Source organism: Sinohyriopsis cumingii, chromosome 1, assembly GCF_028554795.1.
Source record: "Sinohyriopsis cumingii isolate HCF-2022 chromosome 1, ASM2855479v2, whole genome shotgun sequence".
In the NCBI taxonomy this organism is placed as follows: domain Eukaryota; kingdom Metazoa; phylum Mollusca; class Bivalvia; order Unionida; family Unionidae; genus Sinohyriopsis; species Sinohyriopsis cumingii.
In genome coordinates this window covers 121721723-121745213 of record NC_142961.1, presented here as the reverse complement: position 1 = coordinate 121745213, position 23491 = coordinate 121721723, and the positions used below count along the sequence as shown (strand labels likewise).

Genomic DNA, 23491 nt, shown 5'->3' with positions numbered 1-23491 from the left:
AATCACTGCTGTAACATGTTGTCGAGGTGAAATGCAATAATTTCCGAATATTGGCTTCTAAAGCATGCCATATACCTTCGGCGGCAAAAGGGGCTAGTGTTGGAGTGCAGGAAGGTCTGTGCAATTACATTGTTTTAACTTCTAATGTTCGATTTTAAGCTGTGGCTTGTCATTATTTTATCGGAAATCACAGGCGTGGGTGGGTGGGAGCTTATTATTATTATTATTAGTAGTAGTATTAGGGTGTAAGGCGTTGGTATATATAAAACTTCACATCAAATGAACTGGTAACGGAATCAAAAGTAGTCCGCAGAATTTATCGATGTGTAAAAAATTTCGATCAGTATCACGTGACCGTTTACATCCAATTAAAGTGTAGAAAACGCAGTCAGTTCATTAAAATTGGAATTATTGCTACATAGCCGAACAAAATGGCCGATTACGGTGAGTTTTCACTGCAATTTTCTGCGGAGTTTTTATGTTGAACAATTAGATGTCATGAAATTAAAAGAATTAATAGCAGCGATTGAAGTATATGGAGATGGATGGTACAAGCGCTGAAAATGAAATCGAACAGAGATTGCCAAGTTCCCTCGCAGAGCACCCCATTACCGCCGTCACCCTAGCAATACATAACAACAGCACTAATAGCGTGGGAACTGGGACAGTCGATTTTGAGGCAGCTAAGGGAGATACAACAAGATTCAAGAAATTATCTGAGGAGGACTTAAAAGCTATTGAAATAAAACAAATACTCAGAGGCTACTAAACGAAAGACAAAATGAAGCACTGGCGTTCTAAATGGTAATTTATTTTTAAAAAAAATTATTTTGTTTACTTATTTAAAAAATGTGTGTGGGCGTTGGTGACATTGTGTGAATATGACCACTTATACAAAATTAAAAACAAATATTTATGAAACCATTATTCAAAGACTGAATAAAGTTTATAAATATTAAAACTACAAAAAGATAATCAGATTATTTACATGAACTATCTTGAATGGATAGAATTTGAACATATATAATAACATATCGCATAGTTTGTTGAAATGACAACGTTATCATAATATCTCCAACAATGTGACTAAATACCATTTAAAAATGTATATTATAATCCATAAAGTGATTGTTTTGCTAAGTTAAATTTTTTGGATGTGTATAGTCATTAATTTCAATGGAAAAGAAATTACATAACTTTTTGCGTTGCTATTCTTTTTCTCGAGAAATAAATCTACTGTATAAATTTGAAAGACTTTAATGTCACCATATTGCATACGTAAATCCCAACCATAAGTAGACAAAATATACACAAATTGCAGGACCTGTTGTCTTTATGTGTATTTAAAAATGATCTTGCCAAGTATAAGCATTGTATTGCTATGAATATGTTTCTATTTACTTACAGCTTGGTGTATTCAAATTAATGGATACAAACTTGACTTCAACACAATCAGGCCAGACGAACTGAGTGACCACTTAAGAAGATTCTACGCTGAGGCCCAACCAAACTTTTTATCATCCAGGGTCACAAAAATGCCAGCCAATCAGGTGCAAGAATATCACAAGAATTCTTTGAAAAATGTTCGTGCTGCCATAAACATATACTTGAAGGACAATGGAAAAGATATTGACGTTGTCAAAGACAAAGAATTCAAAAATACTAATTCAATGTTAAATGCAAAACTAAAATTGAATTTAAAATCAGGTATTTCAAGGCCAACCCAGCATTACCAAGTAATTTCACTGGAAGAATCAGTAAAAATCAATGCGTATCTTCAAAATTTTGACCCTGTTGCCCTTCAATTCAAAATTTGGTATCAGCAGCAGAGAGGGCGAACAGACCATAGAATTCCGACAAACAAATAAAACAAACAAAATAAAATCATCTGTAGAAAGGTCCAGAATTTTACAAATAAACGTTTCCTTGAGATGTTTTTATTTCTGTTGAAACCAACCGCATCAATAAAACCCTAGTTCGAAAACGTAGCTGAAAAATAAAGTACTCTACGTGTTTATTTATTTTTTTGTTTAATTACTGGACGACCAACATTGGTAGGCGCCCTCTCTGCTGCTGTTAATTAAAAGATTGTTATATCAAAATAATGATACATCCAGAATCTCATACTGCAAGAATAGCACGAGAACGATTAGAAGCAATTAAAAAATTTCTTCCAGTGCGAGATTCATTTAGAAAAAATCTACAAGCGCAGCAAGAAGCACAAGTTGAGTACGAAGAAGACACTAAAAAACTGTTTAAGCCCGTCACTGCAGCTACTGAGAAAGTTACAACATTCATCAAAGAGGATCTTCTTCCGGTATCAAAACAAACAGCAGAACAAACCGAAAAAATAGCAAGAAGAACTAAACAAACAAAGAAGATTTTACGAGATCTTCCACCTGACAAAGCCAGGGAAATAGCTGCGGCTCAACCTCCAACTTTTGATGAGGAAATACTTGAAGAAATTGGAAAACTTCGTACTGAAGTCGCCGACGTGCAAAAAGAACATACACCTGAACCCGAACTAGTAGAAAAAAAACGTAGAATTGATTGCAAAATTTAGGAAGGGGGTTGTTGAAGAAATTAGAAATACTAAAGAAGAACAATTACCCGAAGCAATATTAAATAGCATATTTAATAAATCTAGTATTTTAAAACCCCGTCATGAAAAAGGAAATGATGGTAATCTTATTAGATATATATATCGCGTATATTACAACAAAAAACAAGCTAGAGGTCAAAAATATGAAATTATTAATGAAGAAGTAAAAAAGACTTTATAGAGAGAGACTGAAACAACAAGAACAACTCTCCCAGTATCAGCTTCCTCCACCTTCACAACGTAAAATTATTTCTGCGCCGGCAATGACATATTCACCGGTAGAATCACCACATGGATTTCGAAAAAGTGACTCCCCGGTCACCACTGAAGTACTTTCTCCTGTAATGCAACCACCAGTATTGAAAACACCTCAAGATGAACCTAAAACAGGATCTGGTTTATGTCCTGATAATATCATTAATGATGTGTCACGGTTAGAGGTTCTCATAGGAGGAAAACGTGCCGGAAATAATTCACCAGAAATAATTAATGAAGCATCTGATATTTGTCGGCGATTATTTCAAGGTGGTATCATGGATATCGGAGTTTACCGAGAACTTATCGATGAACTTGTTGATGACTAGTTGTTAGATAAATAGCAAATTAAATAAGATGATCATACATAATAATCATCGCAAACCTGTACAGGTCAGAGCGGTAAACTCACGATTACCAATCTACAGAGCTACTTACGGAGATGGACTTGGTGATGTTATTCAGGGATTATTTACAAGGATAGCTCCAAAAGTAGCACCCGTTGCAAAACAATTATCGATGAAAGCCATTGATATTGTTCGTGATAAAGCTCCTGGAGCAATTGTTAATGTTGCTGGTAGGGCTTTCTCGGCAATCAAAGAAAGACTAGCACGATTATTGCGACGAAAACAACAACCACCAGTAAAATTACCAAGTACTGAGGTGATGCCAGCAGACGTAAGTAAAATAATAAATCAGGCTGCAAATCAAAAACTAGCGGCGATATCTGAAGAAGCAGAAAAAAATTTGATAGCAGATCAAAGACTCAGTGAACCAGGGAATAATATTTCAAGTTTGATATCAAGGAGTCGAGTTTCCAAACCCGGTTTTCATGTTAGACGAAAATAATTATAATAAAATGTTTAAGCGTGAATCAGACACAGCATTTGATATGGAGGCACCTGTCCTTAAAGATGAATCGGTACGTGATTATCAGTTTTATTCTTATGAAGCACGAATACCAAATAAACGTGGAAGAATTGAACTACAAGTTCATGATACAAGTAGATACTTTTTACCCGCTGAGGCTTTTCTTGAGGTAGAAGGTACAATTATAAAAACGGATGACACTAATTATGCAGATGCAGTAAAAATTGGTTTTGTCAACAATGGGATCATGGCACTGTTTAATAGCGCCACTTACATGATCGATGGAAAAAATATCGAATCGATTCAGAAGGATGTAAATGTTGCTACAACAATAATAGGATTAGCAAGATATTCTGATGATTATACAAGATCAGCAGGTCCCACAATGATGTTTGTGAAAGATAATTCCAATCACCCTGAAAGTGATCCGTATAATATAAGACGACCAAGAAATTTTGCCGATAACGCGGATGGTGATGTGTGGCCAGTGGTTCGTGGTTCTAATGATAATTTCAACTTGGGATTTACAGCGCGTAGAAGTATGTTGATAGTAGACAATAGAAGATTTTCATGTGCAATTCCACTATCGCATATTTTTGGATTTTGTAGAAATTTTAGAAAGGTTATTTTTGGAGCTAGACACACGGTTGTTCTTGTGCGAAAAGGTGATGATAACGATGCTCTGTGGAGACCTGTTGGTGATGCTGGTAAAGTAATATTGTCTAAACTTTCACTGTGGATGCCGGTAATGACTCCAACGATCGCAGTAGAACAAAAATTAATTTCTTTCATGGACACTGGTGGTAAAGCCTTGTTGTCATGGTTAACAACAAGCACAGATAGTATGCAAACTAACGTTAACGGTCAGTTTACATGGCATATAGCATCGCAACAGGGTGTTTCTGCACCGCGACATATTTTTATTGCGTTTCAGGAAACTAATCGATTAAACTCACAAACTCACTCTCACATGATATTTGACAAACTAGGTATCACAGATATTTCTTTACGGATAAACGGACAACAAGAACCAACAGAGAATATACAACTAAATTATGAACAGAATCGTATAGGACGTGCATATCATCGTTTAATGTCATTCATGGGACGTGATCAAAATGTTGATACTGGATTGCAAATATCGCAACATGATTTCAGAACTTTATATCCGATTTATTATTTTTCATTAGAACATCTTGATCTATCAAAACAATCTGTCGTTGATATACATCTCAAAGCAACATTAAATACAGGTGGTGTTGATTACAGAGCAATCGCGGTCATACTTAGCGATAAAGCCATGTTACTTGAAGGCGGTAGTGGTCGAATGAGAGTCGTTGATGCACCAGTGGAAAATATTTAATCGTGTTATTTAGAAAAATATATTTTATATAAAAATGTCGTATGGTCATGTTAATGTTACTCTGGCTCCTGGTCAGGTAAAAAAATTACAATCAAAAACCGCCAACAAATGCGGAACTAAAATATCACTAAAACGAGATCAGATTAGTGGTGGTCCAAACAAATTATCGTTGACAAATAATCAGATTAAACATTTCAATAAAGCCCTGGAATCAAAAACTGGAGTTCAATTTCATCTTTCTCCGAGTGCCATCAAGAACATGGTTAAAACGGGTGGTATATTTCCACTTCTTGCGGCTATTCCAGCGTTAATAGCTGCTGCTGCTCCAGCCGTAGCAAAAGCAGCCGCGTTAGGTGCTGTTGGAACAGCTGCTGGAATGGCTCTAAAGAAAGCAACTGGAAATGGATACAAAAAAAAGGGACGCGGCCTAAGATTACCCGGATCTCGTTGGGGAAGAGGTCTGAGGCTTCCACGTTAGATACTCCAGCATCAAATTTTGATTTACTTGATGCTGCTAAAAAATTAAAAATAAAAGCCTTTAGAGGTGTTTTTATGCGAGATCAATTACCAAAACAACCGAATAAACTTGAAACAGGTATTATTAATCTCGACTCGAATTCAGGACCCGGTACTCATTGGGTATCATACGCGGTTGATCCACGTGGAATCGTTTATTTTGATTCGTACGGGTTAGCTCCACCCGTTGAATTTATCAAGTATGTCGCGCCACTCCACGCACAAGTTTGGTATTCAACGCTACCCACACAAACAATGACAGATCCGCCAATATGTGGCCGTGAAGTAATTAATGTACTCGACGCTATATCAAAATCATCCAAACCGCCACATAAAGTCGTGCATGATTATACAAGTAACCGATTCGTTTCGCGTAAAGCGTTTTAAACAGCAGGTCTTATTATAATGGTTGATATTTACGGAAGAAGATTCTCACGTGTTAAGAGAACATCCGGCGATGTTGATCTGTCGAAGTATGCGACTAAAGATGAACTTGCTGATATCATGAATCTTGCTGGAGTTGATCCAGATGAAGTTGTTATTTTTCAAGATCGATATGGTAAACTAAAAACGAGCAATATCAGATGGAATGATATAGTTCGACGAGTACTCGGTGCAGTTACAGATAATATTCCTGTGTTCACTGACGGCGGTAGAATCAGGGATTCAAGTATGTCGTTTGCAACCATCAGAGATGAAATTGCAAGAAGCGTTGCTAATCGCGTGAAAAACACCGGCGACACAATGACGGGTGAACTCAGCATGAACGGAAACAAAATAGTAGTTTTAAGAGATCCAACATCCGGTGAAGATGCTGCAACGAAAAAGTATGTTGACATTAGCTATGGTACCGTAGATAATAAATTATCCACGTTACGGGCTGAGTATGATGTTCACGTGGGCGCTTTTGCAAGATTTCGCAGAAACCATCAAAAAACCGCTGAAGATTTTTTTGGTTCTCCGCACTCCGTTGACATAAAACTCGTTGATATCAAAACCAACATTGACACGATCAAACAAACACAGCAAGATATCAAGACCAACATTGACACGATCAAACGAATACAGCAAGACATCGTAGCGGGGATTCCTGAGATCGTTAAAAAAACCGGTCTGATTAAAATTCCCGGCGGGGTTACCCCCGCTGATATCACAAACATCATATACACGGTATCATCGGGATTTACAACATGGTCGCAGGAAAATAAAAATATCAAATATACCGCAACAGTCACTGGCGTGTACAGGTTGTCTGTGTTCAGTGCTGCGCGATTTGAGATATTTACAACGTATCCATGTCGTCATTCAACCGATAGGTTTTCCGGGGTTGTATCTGTTATATTAAATAGCGGAACTGAGGAGGAATTTATTCTGGAAGCAGCTGATAAGATATTAACCGCAACATCTTACTGGTGGTGTTTGGAATTTGTAGCTGAAACACCTCAATTGGTTACTGCAAAAAAATATATGGATGGTGCACAATACAGGTACAATCAAGCGCGTGAATGGCAGGCGGCGCTAAAAGATCAAGTCGAACAATATGCAGTAAAGGTAAAAAAATATCGACGACGATTAGTTATCGTTGATGTGATTGTTTATTCAGTATCCGCTGTTGTTGCTGGAACTGGAGTAATATTATCAGCGGTGACAATGATGGCACCAGTAGCCGTAACTATTTGTTTTTCAGCAGCAACAACGATTGCAGGTGTGCTTAATATCATCGCAAAAAAATATGTACTTGCACGAACGAAAAATTATCCGATTACATAATAAAATTACACACAGCGACGGTAGCATACTCGAAATTATCCTCGTTGTTATCAGCGAGTCTCAGTGATGGAATTATATCTGATTTCGAGTTTTCAATGATAACTAAAATATACGACGAAGGTATCGGTATTAAAGATACAAGTATTAATAATGACAGAATTACTCCAGCAGATCGTGACTAACACAACTCCGCCAAAGATAACGATGATCTCGGTAAGTTCATCTGATCCTGAATTTAGTATTAATTTTCCTACTGCAAATCCAGTAAAAGAAATAGCGTTAGCTCAATTACGGGTATATTACAGCTGGCCAAATATCAGATCAAAATCATTTCATGGTACACCAGCAAATAATTTACTTGTATTTGCTAACAAGAACAAACCAGATGGTACTCCTGACTGGATAGATGTTGGAATACCCACTGGTACTTATGAGATTGAAGATATCAATGAGGAATTTCAACGTAGAATAAAATCAATAACCGGAAAAGAAGCAAAAATATCAATTAACGTTCATGAACCGACGCTGTCTTCGACGGTTGACATACATTCTCCCGATTACGTCGTTGATATTTATCAATCCACGATAAGATCCGTACTAGGTTGGCCTGAAATTCCCCCGGTGTATGAAGGACCGCTAGAACCAACTCGGGATGATTTTACATCATCGAAAAGTTTTCATCATAATATTAAAATGAATTATACAAGTTTCTGGTGGAACATAGAAAAACGTGTATGGGATAAACGGGATCAATTTCGTGTCAATAGTATTGGTGAGTACTATTGGCTCTTACACAACGTTGATGGTGGTAATTCATTTTACGATATAAATATCAATAATGTCATTAGTATCATAAATTCAGATCACGAAGAACAAGTAGACAATTTACGTGATAGTTTTCTAGAATATTTGTCTGATTTGATATCTACGCGTGAAGAAATTATTAAACGAGTAGAAATTTTAAATAATATAGCTGATACTATTGAATATTTTCATAATAGAATCATAAACCTGGTTTTTGAATCATCGGGCGATCATAGAAGATTTTTCGCAACCAAGTACAAAATACCCGAAGCTGACATTGTAACGTTTAAGTTTCCTGATTATAATCCAGATAAATTAAGAAAATCTGTCAATGATGTCATTGATGAGTTTTATCCTAAAATACTCGATGCATGGAGAAAACTTGCACCACTAGCAACTGTTCTCAGACATAATAATGATCCACATGGCGGTGGTAGGCACATATCTCCGGGAATCATTAATATAACCAGCACGATCGTGGTCAATCTGGTTTGTGACGTAGTCGATGGCAGCTATCAAATAGATCTCGGAAGATCAAATCAGGCTCAACAAGGATATATTTTATATACATTTACACCACAAGTTTCCCCTGGAAGTTTAATCGTGCAAGAACCAACTAATCCTGTGTATCTGCGGTGTCACAATAATATGTTAACACGAATAAATTTTAAGCTCACAGACTACCTTAATCGCTTAATTGACATACGTGGAGAAGAGCTTGTGATAAATCTGTATGTGGAATCTTAATTAATCAAGTAAATATTATATAATGTACCAGCACGTGAGGGTTTTTATACACGACAAAGAAGTACTTGAAAACGCCATCAGAACAGCGTTTTCACAAAATACAGAACAATTTAACGTTAATTTAGTTATTGATGAATACGGAAGTGAGGATTTCTTATTAACACAAGAACAGTTAGATGAACTCCGTCAAAAACATATTATCGAGATCATTTGTAGCAGAGATCAGATTCTAAATTATGCACATTCCTGTATTAAAGTCGATCAACTTAAAAAAATAATATTCCAGAATAAATAAAATAAGGGGTGGATCAGAAATATTTTATTTTATTTTATCAGAAATATTTTATTTTATTTTATTTTATTTTATTTTATTTTATTTATTTTATTTTATCAGAAATATTTTATTTTATTTTATTTTATTTTATCAGAAATATTTTATTTTATTTTATTTTATCAGAAATATTTTATTTTTTTCTGAATTTCAGTGAAAAATCAACAAATTTCGTGTTTTTTGAGGGGTATTTTACCCATTTTGGGTGATTTTGTCCATTAGATCGTCGGGTAAAGTTGCCTGATTCTCTAATTGATTCTAATTGAATAAAATATCAAAACCAGTAAAAACCAGTAAATCAGTAAAAAATTACATATTTTTTGAGATAATTTTACTGATATCTGAGTTAATTTTACTGATATTTGAGCTAATTTTACTGATTTTTTGTATTTTTTACTGGTTTTGATATTTTATTCAATTAAAATCAATTAGAGAATCAGGCAACTTTACCCGACGATCTAATGGATAATTCAGAAAATAAAATAAAATAATAAATCTGAGTACCAACTAACCCAAATTTGATTGATTTGCATGATTCTGAGTACCACCTAACCCAAATTTGATTGATTTGCATTATTCTAGCCCATCAAATTCAGAACAAATAATAATAATTCAGAAATAATAATAATAATTCAGAAAAAAAAAAATAATAATTCAGAAAAAAAAAATAATTCAGAATAATTCTGAGTACCAACTAACCCATCAAAATTATGAATTTGATCATTTAACATAATTCTGAGTACCAACTAACCCATCAAAATTATGAATTTGATCATTTTATATAAATCTGAGTACCACCTAACCCATCAAAATTATGAATTTGATCATTTCACATAATTCTGAGTACCAACTAATCCATCAAATTCAGAATAAATAAATAATAATTCAGAATAAATAAAATAATTCAGAAAAAATAAAATAAATAATAATTCTGAGTACCAACTAACCCATCAAAATTGCAAATTTGATTGATTTGCATGATTCTGAGTACCAAATAACCCATCAAAATTATGAATTTGATCGGTTTGTATGATTCTGAGTACCAACTAACCCATCAAAATTATGAATTTGATCGGTTTGTATGATTCTGAGTACCAACTAACCCATCAAATTCAGAATAAATAAATAATAATTCAGAATAAATAAAATAATTCAGAAAAAATAAATAAATACTAATTCTGAGTATCAACTAACCCATCAAAATTATGAATTTGATCATTTTATATAATTCTGAGTACCAACTAACCCATCAAAATTATGAATTTGATCATTTTATATAATTCTGAGTACCAACTAACCCATCAAAATTATGAATTTGATCATTTTATATAATTCTGAGTACCAACTAACCCATCAATTTCAGAATAAATAAAATATTTCAGAATAAATATAATAATTCAGAATAAATAAAATATTTCAGAATAAATAAAATATTTCAGAATAAATATAATAATTCAGAATAAATAAAATATTTCAGAATAAATATAATCCCAGAATAAATAAATAATAATTCAGAATAAATAAATATAATCTCAGAATAAATAAATAATATTTCAGACAGGGTTGCTTTGGTCGTTACTTGCTGACATAATTTTACTTTTACATAGCTGCCTGAATCCGCTTTATGAACTTATAGTGAGATGATAGAACGTACTTATTTTCATTCTTAAGCTCTTCTAACGTTTCAAAATCAGATATTATTTTTTCAGGATTTAGTTCATCAGATATATTAATTCCGTTTTCTTCTAGTTTTTTGATAGCAGAAATAATGTCTTTGATATTTTCCTGGTTCATTATATAATATATAAATCTTTAAAATAAAAAATAGAACCCCTATCGAGTTCGTCCGGAGGGCACAACACGTATTTACAGCCTCATTAAACTCGCAGATTGCCACCGCATTCCACTAAGTTTAGAGGATGCACAGAACATTAAATCCCAGAACTCGTAGATTGCCACCGCATTCTACCAAGTTCATCAGGCACACAGAACATTACCCTCTATGAGAGCCCCTAACCCGCCAAACAACGGTCTAGAGGCCCAAGAGGGTAAAGATAATCCTCATTAAACTCATAGATTGCCACCGCATTCTACTAAGTTTAGAGGACACACAGAACATTAAACCCCATAACTCCTAGTCTGCCACCGCACACTAGCAAGTTTAGAGGCAAAACACAACATTAAATTCCAGAACTCGTAGCTTGCCACCGCATTCTACCAAAGTTCAACGGGCACAAGAAATCCCATAACTCCTAGTCTGCCACCGCACACTAGCAAGTTCAGGGATACATATAAAGACGGTACAACCTCATAACTCCTAGTTTGCCACCGCACACTAGCAAGTTTAGAGGCGAAACACAACATTAAACCTCATAACTCCTAGTCTGCCACCGCAGCCTAGCAAGTTTAGTATATATAGTGGAGAAACCGGGAAAAACCCGTGATTGGGGGATTTTTCTTGGGTTTTCCCCTACTATTACACAATGAATACGGTCAAGGGGAAGTAACTCAGTTACATGAACATGCTCAACGGAGTTATCCCCCTTCAGGTAAGTAGTCTGCTCGTATACTATAGACCCAAATATTAATTAATGTGGTGATGATAGTTAACAATATTGGAAGGTAATTTTCTGCTTATATTTTTTCGAGAAAGCGGTTTTATATATATTTTCTGCTACTTTTTGTACTGAATGCGGGTGAATATCAAAATATTTCGCAGCAGAACATATCGAACGAAATATAATTACTTTGTGTTTGTGGAATTTACCGCCCTCTTTCCGATTGTTTTACATCTTCCAGTATTACCACATGCAGAGTTCACGCTCTGTGAGATAGCTTGTAAATTGGATAAACTATTATTTTGAGTGTTCCCGTCAATGTGATCGATCACAAGACCGCATTGATCACTCCGAAGAAACACTCGTACGTAAATCTATGACAGAGATATCTTTTCTTCCCAACAGTAAATCTAAGATAGCCAGTATTATCAACAGTACCAACCGGTCTCTTCAACATGCAATTTCTAATCATGCCATTACGATCTGATTCGTAATTCTTAATGACAGGATGTGGGACAAATATATTTTGCTCCATTATAATAATATTATTTGTTTAAATCATTGTTTGTCTGAAATCTTGATATATAATCCTCCACGGATTTTATAGCGTTTTCACTATTATTATTTTTTTTGTCATAATATCTTTTAAGCTCTCTGAACCGTTTTCCACCGCACTTTCCACATAATTCTGTTTTGCCTCGCACCCCTAATACCACACCGCAGACACGGTATTGGTCCTAGACTCCCCCGCCGTATGCCCTGTAAGTGCATCCAACCAAATTCACCTCTACAGGATTTGTTGCATCGATTTACTGAACCGATCATCAACCATCTGCATTGAGACATTGTATATATAATATTTTTTATTTAAATATTTGTTTTAATTATATGAACGAGTTTGAGGAATTATCCCAAACTAGGCCTGTTAAGTATAAATTCAACCTAGACAGATTATCTCCAGACTTACCAGTACGAGATCTGGTTGATCCGAAAAATAAAAGTTTGATCTCGAAAATTCACGACGCCAAGAAAGAATTTTACACAGATGGTGCATCTCATACATGGTCAACGTTCAAGATTATTTGCAATACTGTCACGGACGCCACAATGAATGACAAGCGAGCGGCAACTATCATTAAATACATCACTGAATACGAGGGTAATCAAAAATATTTCTTCAGAGTAAAATTTATTGTATTAACAGAAACAGGTAGTTGGATTATCCGTGACAAATATGATCCTGTCCTTAATAATAATAAAATTGCCATATTAAGTAAAAATTCCAGACCGGGTCTGTTGACGGGTATTGACAAACCGTATTATGAGCGAGCGTATCCTGTAACAGCAGTTATTTATGGAATCTATGAGATAAATAAAAAACCCAACGTTGATAAACTGGCACCCATGAAATTTTCAAGGTTAAATTGTGTAGCCGAACAAGTAATAGAACACTTTACAAACGCGATGCGTGGAAATGGATTAACTGATTTAAGACGTAAAAAAATAAAATCGTGGGCTGATTCAGTTAAGGATACCGGTGCTACAATAAAAGATGTTGCTGAACTAGGAAAAATATTAAAATTTCCAATAACCGTATCAACAATAACGGGAGAGGTAATGTACGAATCGAAATATAAATCGAAAGGAGCTTCAATAAATATTATTGATCATAACGCGCATGCATGGACCAGCGCAGTAACAATATTTCCACGTGATCGAACTGTTAGATTTTACCCACCAGATAATTCTGGGGCAGATATGTTTGATTTTATCAACGAAATAAGTAAAAACGATCCTGTATCGGTATGGTTATTTAAAAGTAATGAGGAAGGTGAATTTGATCAGTTTGTTAGACCAAATGGTGAAATATATCGAACAGAATCTCTCCATGACGAGATGAAAAATCTCGCGGAAAAGTTTTTAGAGTGCAAACAGGCGGAAAATGCTGACAAATTACTAACTAATTGCTTTACCGTTCCATCTGTTGCGGCTCATTTCGCCAGAGAAATAAATTCATGGAAACCAACACGATTTGATTTACTTGAAGATGTACGCGCAAGTTGCGTCGAATACGGACACGGTGGACTATGGAATACCAAATATAATTACAATGATGTTATTTCGGTTGATATGGTTGCATGTTATCCAGGAAGTTTTCTAGGATACGGAGATTGTTCTGTGTACTTTAAAAGATTTGGTCACCCTACAAACGAGATGACGCGAGTGGCAATTAATGGACCATTACCTGATTTTGATCTGACTGGATTCGCCTGTATTGAATCATTCGAGCTTAACGAAAATCTTCACAAGATTTGTTATGTTTGGTTTGGCAGACATTTTTGTGAAAAACGTTGGGCACCTATAGTTTTATTACGATATATGCTAGATTGTGCGATACTGACATCGTTAGTGGTTAGTGAGGCCATTATATCATATCACGCGCAGACCGAAGTTTGGTTGTCCATGCCAGATTCAATCAGTGCCGATGAAGTTATTAGCGAGTTTAAGGAAAAATGTCTTGATGTTTCCGAAGATGATATTATCAAAGAAGCTCCTAAAATTCTCGAGATTAAACTCAAAACCGCAAAAGATCTCGGTAGAAAAATTATAGGTAAATTTACTCAAGGTGGTGCATATGATCATAAAAGACATCACGCACGATTAATTCTAGATGATGCCGAGTACGATTTTATAATCGCTGATACAACAGCGAGAAATATATTTGTAGATCGAGAAAGTGTTTATTTATCCGACGGAACAAAATTGGGCACGATCTTTAGTTACATAAATGACGTCTCCCCACAGTATACTCATCTAAGATCTTCCATGCTGGCTTATGTTTCTATAAATTTATTATCGACGATTAATATATTTCCTGAGACCGCAGTCAGAGTCGCAACAGATTCGTTTTATATTTCGAGTAAATATTTAGAATCTGTTATGAAATTCACAAGTAATGATGAACGATGGAGTTCGTGGAGGATAAAAAAAGAAATATTACACAATTACACAGAATCAGCAGATGTTCCAATGAGAGATTTTTATCGTAAGGGTAATAAAATATCAGAAATGTCGAAAGCGCCATCGTTGAGTGATCCAATAACTAGATATAAGACAGTATATCTCAATGGACCTGGTGGATGCGGCAAAACGACTCGAGCAATTAATGTTTTTAGAAATTCAGATATAATCGTGCTGACACCCACACATAGACTTGCACGCGAGATGAAACAACGGCAAGTACAATCGTGCACATATCATAGTTTCTTTCGATGGCGCGGGGATACATGGACTCCTGAACGAATGGGAGAAAAATATATACCTAAAATAATTATTTGGGACGAGATATGTACGGTGTCATTAGATACATTAAAAATGTTTCTTGATTGGTTGCTGACGAAAAATACCGCTGTGGTGGTGTGTGGCGATCATGGTCAACCGCCGCCTTTTGTTGGACCATCTCCACATGATTGGTTAAAAAATTTCGTCGATTATTACGAAGAAATAGATGATGATCATAGAGCTCTCGATGCAAATTTAAAGGAGTTTAAAAAAATTAATCAGATTACAATCAAACAAAATTCAGTGTGAAATAATACGCGGAGTAATCTCAGAGACCTCAATGAGTGATTTTTTAAATTTATGGAGACCCACCGATTTGATAGTAGCAAGCAGAAAAATAATCAGAGACGCTTTACAACAGCAGTTATTTCAACTACATAAAGCAAAATACTCAGAATTACCCGTACCGTTGTGTTATAGACCATCAGATACACGAAAACAGAATATTAATGTTGATATTCCAGGGCAGACTGAGAAACAAAATCTCGTATTAAATGATATTGTCGCCGTTGATATCAGTGTAGTCGAAGATGCATTACACGCCGACAAATCTCCATGGGTGTTGGGATACGCTATAACGATCCACTCGTCTCAGGGATTAACTATTTCTGATACACGAGTTTGGATTGTGGACGATCGTATCGAGTGGTCAAATTTAGTTTATTTAGCGGTATCGAGGGTCAGAAAAATATCTCAATTACGTAGAATTATAATTCCTGAAATCGTTGATAAATTTAACATCATCGATGATGATATAATAAGAAAAAAATTAATTGGATACAAACAACCTGATAAAAAATATAAACGCGACTTTGATCTTGATGTTGAATTTATTATTGAGTTAAAACAGCAGCAGAATAATCATTGCACAAGTTGCAATTGTACAATGCTGTGGCGGTATTCGAATAATGATTCAAGACAATTTACCGTAGATAGAAAAGATAATAGTCGCGGTCATACACGAGAAAATATCATGTTGACCTGTCTTGAGTGTAATCGACGTCGGGGTGCTGGCACCCTTGGCGCTAGTTAAGTGATCGCGGTGGTAGTTGTGTATCCGTGGGAATTATTTGTAGTTGTTCACGTACAAATCCACGTTGAGGAGCAGCCGAATCTAATCTGTAGATTGCAGGTCTACCTGGCGATCTTGTCACGGTGGATATTTTGTGTGTGGTAACACTTCAAATAGGATCAGTCGCTCTTGCTTTACCACCTTCAAGTTCACCCGGTTCATATAAATATCTGACTGTAACATCACCCAATATTTTTTGTTTTTCAACATCTTTTCGTTGTGTTGGTATATTTTTTTGTAATTGCATTAATGGGTTTCATGTTGGTTGTTCGTGTAATCTCATTATTTAATGCAGCTATCACGCTTGGTAATCTTGCAACCCATTCGCGAGATCTTTTATCTTGAATAAATTCCTTCGCGTATTGATATCCAAATAACCGCTCAGCAAGTGTTCGATTAAATCGCTCAACAATTGCCTGATCACGGTGAATTGTAGTATGACCTCGTCGTATTTTGGTATTATGTCCTTTCATCAACGATGATACTGGACCAAGAAATTCCTTACCAGGATCAACCTGTAATAACTGTGGCCATCGCAGACCATCTTGTGGTCCGGGTCCTCGTTGATAAATTCGTTCAAACGCATCGGCTACTTCAGATGATGTTTTAGTTGATAACGGCTCTGCCTCTTTATATCTACTTGCAACATCAACTACGGTTAACGCGTATTTGTACGTTTTTCTACGTACAGTATCATGCGGTAAAAACAGAATATCTGCTTGATGAACTTCATTAGGAACACTGACATCGAAATACGCGTACTGAATTCGTTTCGGTGGTGGTAGGTAAATTTACCATATTGCTTGTTTGGATAACCACGTTTTAGCAGTAGAATATTTAACCGCTGCTGCATCAGCAAGTTTACCAATTGCTGCTTTGCCTCTCCAGTATCCTCTTGGTGAATAATAAATTAATTCCATTATATATTACCAGACCCTAATACGAGTTTACTTTTCATCGCGGATCTTACCAACCAATTAGCTAATTTTTCTTTGATATTTTTATTTTTTACAGAATCTAGCGCATGAATTAATTTCACATCCGCAATATGTCTATCTTGTAGATTTTTACTTTTATAAGCTACATCATGAGCGTGACAAGCTCGATCAATAGCGTTTATTGGTTCCTCGCCTGGTTTTGGTTGATCTTGATTATCGAGCCTGATATCAAGTCTGGTACCAGGACCGCAATAATTATATCGTGGTAGATGTTTTTCTCCTCTGTATTTAGCCCATGGAGTACCTGGAAACTTTGACATCAAATTAGCAATATCACCACTGCGCTTATTAGGTAAAAACGAAAATTTCTTTCTACCGCATACAGAACATTTTCCACCATACGCTATTTTTTTATTTTTTGTTGTAACCGTAGCTAAATCAGTAGTTGGAGTTTTAAATCTACAGCGTAAGCAATATAAACTCATGATATAATATATATGGATATAATTGATTTCTCAGCGACAAGAAAACGAGAACCTGTTAAGCATCATCCTGCGCTACCGAATTCCATCAGAATGATTATCATAGGACCATCTGGATCGGGTAAGACGCAGTTATTACTTAATCTGATAATGAAATGGTTGAAATGGGATAAATTATATTTAGTAGCACCATCCGCTGATGATCAACGATGTTATGATGTACTTAAAGATTTCAGTGAAAACGCGCGATTACTGGATGAAGGTAATGATGTTATAGAGTTTATAACCGACATTGATGAATCACCGTCCGTAGATGTTTTAGACGGATTTATTAATAATTTAGTTGTATACGACGATGTGATGCTAGATAAACAAACAAATCCAGCTAGAATATTTTCCCGAGGTAGACATAAAAATACAGATGTGATCTATGTTACTCAACGATATACACAAATTCCGAAGGTGATTAGAGACAACTGCAACATTTTAGTTGTGTTTAATGGTGTAGACACACACACGCTGCAAAATATTCATCAAACTTGGTGTGGTGGTGACATGGATATAATTAAATTCAGAAATTTCTTCTCACGAGCGCAAGCTATTCCGCATGGATTTATAACAATAAATTTACATGATCCAAGAACAAGATATCGTGTGGGTCTTTATAAAATTTTTTAATTAATAGCAGCAGAGAGGGCGCCTACCAATGTTGGTCGTCCAGTAATTAAACAAAACAATAAATAAACACGTAGAGTACTTTATTTTTCAGCTACGTTTTCGAACTAGGGTTTTATTGATGGGGTTGGTTTCAACAGAAATAAAAACATCTCAAGGAAACGTTTATTTGTAAAAATCTGGACCTTTCTGCAGATGATTTTATTTTGTTTGTTTTATTTGTTTGTCGGAATTCTATGGTCTGTTCGCCCTCTCTGCTGCTGTATCTGCTGGATATTCATTTGTGACCAGAGGTAAAGAATTTCACCATCAACTGACCTCAACTTCCTTAAAATTTGAAAAGGATGAATCTGACATTGAGTACATTACTCTAAATCATGAAACACTTCCAAAAAAACCCACCAAGGTGGTGTTGGTGCAAAGGTTGAAGAAACATCAGACAAAAGAATGTATGCAACTGGCACAAACACTTGTAACAAAGCAGCAAAGGCATTATGTACGCAGTGCAGTAAAGAATCACTAAGATCTCCTGAATTCGCTGACAAATGGTTTAATTGTGAACCGGTCAAACCAAAGCAATTCTCCTCATTCATGCAAGACATCTGCAAAAATGCAGGAGTGCAACGCTATTCAGGTCACTCACTCCATGCATCAGCAATTCAAGGTGTGAGTGATGCTGGGTTTGCAACCAGAAATATTTTGTTTATGACTGACCACAAAGTTGAGGAGTCTCTAAAAACTTACAGTCAAAGACCTAGCACTGAATAAAAACAACTAACTAGTTCAGTTTTGGAAAATATAGATAATGGTGGTCAAGTTCTGTCTGTATCAGACCCTAACACGAACTCCCCTTTCACTTCAGATCAAAGTCAGCAACCATTGATAAAGTCTCCAGTTCAAATTTCGAACACTCTAATCGCTCAGTCCTTCCAGCACTCCAACACTCAACTATACAGCTAAATAAAACATATGGCCGGTTTTGCGACCAACTCTTCTTTTAACAACTGCACATTTAATATCACATCAGACAAATTAAAGGGTCTTGTTAAGTATTAACACTCTTGAAAATGATATAAAATGTTATTCATGTATGCAATGTATTTAATTATTACCTTTATTTTGATAATGGATAACATCATCTTGTTCATATTTCTATGTTGTTTTTTTGATAAAATTAATGATGATTTTTGGTTTGTTTGGAAATTTCATTTAACACACTTGTTCTATCCCTATCAGTTGTTATCATGAAAGGTCATTGTCATCTGACGTAGCAGATAGGACTGGCTAAAATTAAACAAGAATGTTGTAAATAAACGAAATGTGTTGAAACCACTGGTAGCCATTGCGATGTAAAGTATGGATTTTCTCAATAAACGTAACTATGCCAGTAGTCACATTTCATTTCACATTACATCACTGAATGGGTCTTGTTAAGTATTAACGCTGTTGAGAATGACATACAATGTTATTCCTGTATACAATTTATTTCACTGTTACCTTTATTTTAGTAAGGGATAGCATCGTCTTATCCATATGTCCATGTTGTTCATTGACAAATTCCATAATGATTTCATGTTCGATTGGAAATTTAATTTAGCACACTTGTTCAGTCCTTATCAGCTGTTATTGTGTAAGGTCATGGTCATCTGACGTAGCAGAGGGGACTGACTAAAAATTGAACAAGAATGTTGTAAATAAACGAAATGTGTGGAAACCACTGGGAGGCCATTGCCTAAGATGTAAAGTATGGATTTTCTGAATAAACTTAACTGTGACATTAGTTAATCTGTTCTTGTGATACTGTATAGGTTAGGCATTATGGGGCGATGTGAAGCGGCGAATGAAAGGAAAGTACGCGCTACTTAAATGCGAATGCATTATTAATGGAATAAGTTGATTTGACAGTAGAAAGGGTGAAATTGGAATTATAAGGATTACATGATCATGGTTGGGTATTTATCGATGTGTAAATTTTACCTGATCACTCACAAAGTTTACATAAAGTCCTTCGGATTTTATTTACTTTGTGAGTGATTAGGTAAATTTTACACATCGATAAATACCCAACCACGATCATTTAATCCTATAATAAAAATGATCAAGAAAATTTTTAAAATGTCTTTTGTGTATCTTAAAACACCATAACAATGCCTTCAAATCACGACAACGGTCTCACTGTGAAAATAAATTCCTGTATTCCAAACAGAGGCAAAATTGGTGTTTTTGTAAATTCTGAATTGAATTTCCACAACAAACACAAGCGGTCATTTTCATAAGTCTTCCGCTTTAGACAGACGAGATAGTTATACTAATATTAATCAGCATCAATCCCAATCCCTGTAGATAAAAGACATGTAATTTTTGTATGTATATTTGATTTGTATTAGATTTTGGTTCTTGTGCAGGATTATAGACTATAAGGGTCATTTTTTAAAAACAAGATATTACATATATATTTTGTCTATGCTTGTATTTGAAAATAATTATTACTTCAAATAAGTATTACTTGTAGGTAACAATGTTTACTTGAATTTGAATTCACGGAATTGTTTTTCCCTTCGGCAATTCCCGCTCTATGCGATTTTCTGCCATGTTCTTTAATAAAATTTCAGTGAAAGACCTGACCTTCTTCCATTACCTAGAATGTTCTGGAAATAACGATTTGAATATCATCCTTATCTTCTTCTAGTGACTTAGGTTTGCATGTTAATGTTGATTACATTAGAATTATTTATTCCTATCTTAACATCTGACGTGCAGTCAGTCTTTTAGTTGGATCTGCTTATCACACCTGTCCATCAAACAGCTTGGTGTATGCATCTGTGTATTCTCCAGGATCTGCATTTGCTGCCTTTGACTAGCAGTTGGTTCATTTGGATAGTTGGTCTGTGTATCAATGCAAACTTGATGTATAGTATCAACAAGTACCGACGTATGACCTCTTTCGTCCAAACTAAATTCGATTGATAAGTTCCTTCCAGTCTTACAAGCTACAGTGCCTGGTGCTAGCATAGACTGGTTTTGTGGAGCTTTTTATAAATGATGAGTTTGGCATAAAATAATTGTATCTTCTCTGGGGCAACTTCTTTTTTTAAAAAGTCTTAGACTTTGCCCAACAAAACCACTAGCAAGTAGTTTATAGTATGATGAAATGCTGTTCGGACTTGCGAATCGACCACATCATCGTCTTTCTACGCAAGACTTTTGAACTTTCGGTTCAAAAATATTTACAATTTTCAGACTTTATTTCGTGGTTTAAATAACGATAGAGGGATAAGTCATATTTAGAAGAGTAGGAGTTCACGGCAAATAATGTTATTCGTTCGCGATTTATCGAAGACAAATATATGTCCATTTACCCAGACATTGGACAGTATAAAGAGGAATTAAATACACTGTTGCAAATGGAACAAGCGTTAAAGATCTGATCAAAAATTAGTTTGGGAAAATGGAAATGGAACAAATAAAGAAAGGCAATGAAATCTTTGCAAATTATATAGCTGTTAACATTACAATACCATTGTCAAATGCTAGAGTTTACACCGTTACGTCATGGATCAACATATGTCCTCAAACGATAGTTTGATTATTTTTAAAATAAAGTAAAAGATAAATAAAATAAAATGCAATATGATATTTCATCCAACATTGTGTCACCAAGTCAGACTTGCCCATATATGCAGAGTGCTAGTTGGATACTTTTTTGTTGTTGATACATGTGCGCCATTAATCATATTTATTATGCTAGTTATTATCAGAGAGATCTCTTCGTAGTATGCTTTAAAACATAACAAAGAAACCCGATTATGCAAAGACATACACAATACAACGTAACGTATATCTTATTCAATGGCACCATCAGGTTTGGGAAAGGTAGATGCATTTTTCGGGGTTATGAGTAGCCCAGAAGTTGCCCAGGCTTGTGGCACCAACTATATTTCTAAGTGAGTGTAGGGTAAATATTTAAATCATTAACATGGTTTGAGGCAAGGGCATTATGTTTACCATTTTCTTCATTATATTGTTTTAACAGAATCTTATAGAATGGAATTTTCCATTAAGTATATTTTTTAAGAAGTGCAATTTGTGACCTGGTCAAGTAGATGGCTTTATAATCATGTTTACTCGGAAACTTCTTTTTTCATCCTATAAGATGCTGAGGCAGAATAATTTGTTGTGTTCTGTATTTGATTCGGGCTGAATTTATTTAATTCCAATTAATCTTCTCTCGAAATAAAAAGCGCTAAATAATATTGTTACAGAGCAGTGTTGGCCGTTATCTTGGTGATCATCCAATGCCTGACTATGCTTTGTGTGGCCGACAAAACCTCATTAGAGAAAAGGCGCATATAAACTTAGTCCTTGACACAAAGAGGTCCCTTTGATTTACTGATGAAGTGGGGAATCCTTACAGTAAGAATGGGACTAGGAATGAAACGTAGACTCAAATTTAAGTTTAGAAGCAAACGCAGCTGGACAGACCATTAGGTCTATGAATTAGAGAACCAAATTAGGGAAGGAGGCAAAAATGGACATACAAGGTCGAGAAGGATAAATCGAGGCATCTCAAGCGTCATAAAGGCTGACTCGTAGACTAGCTCGCTGTCCCTGCCTGCCGTTATAGATGATCGGGGAAGGACAAGTGGTAGATTGTCGTTGATTGTTTGTGTCGCTGTTTACAGCTGTGTGCTGGACCACAAATAAAAAGATTGTACTGCCGGTGCCAGGTCTATAATAAAATCATCCTTCTGATAATAATGAGTGACTGCGCTAACCATGGAATCTCGTGCAGCTAAATTATCTCGACAACGACAAGAGGTAATTGGGAAATATATCACTGTCCGTGATTTTGTCAAATAGCAACTGCATTTGCGTCAAGAGGATGAATGAAAGTCATTGATACACCAGTGGCAAATATGTAATCCGATTGCAAACTAATATAATCGCAAAAGATTCTTGCAAAACAAGTGGATAATTCACAATGGTCTATAAATGCCTTATCATGACATTAATGATACACTGATTTCTGGTCAGATTGAAAAGTTACAATTGGCACCAGCAAATAATACTGGAATAAAAATACTACTGAAATCAACAGCGTTGCAAGCCCCAAAGAAATTACCACTGACTCAACGTCAGCTTATACACTACAACGACGCCAAGAAA

At 35.4% G+C, this 23491-nt stretch overlaps 1 long non-coding RNA gene across 1 annotated transcript; it reads left to right on the top strand.

Moving 5' to 3' along the window:
* On the top strand, nucleotides 1–5128 carry LOC149807763 (uncharacterized). Its single transcript, XR_016416796.1, has 2 exons — nucleotides 1–114; nucleotides 1408–5128. It is a non-coding gene; the product is annotated as an uncharacterized LOC149807763 (long non-coding RNA).
* The last annotated feature ends 18363 nt before the right edge of the window (nucleotides 5129–23491 follow it).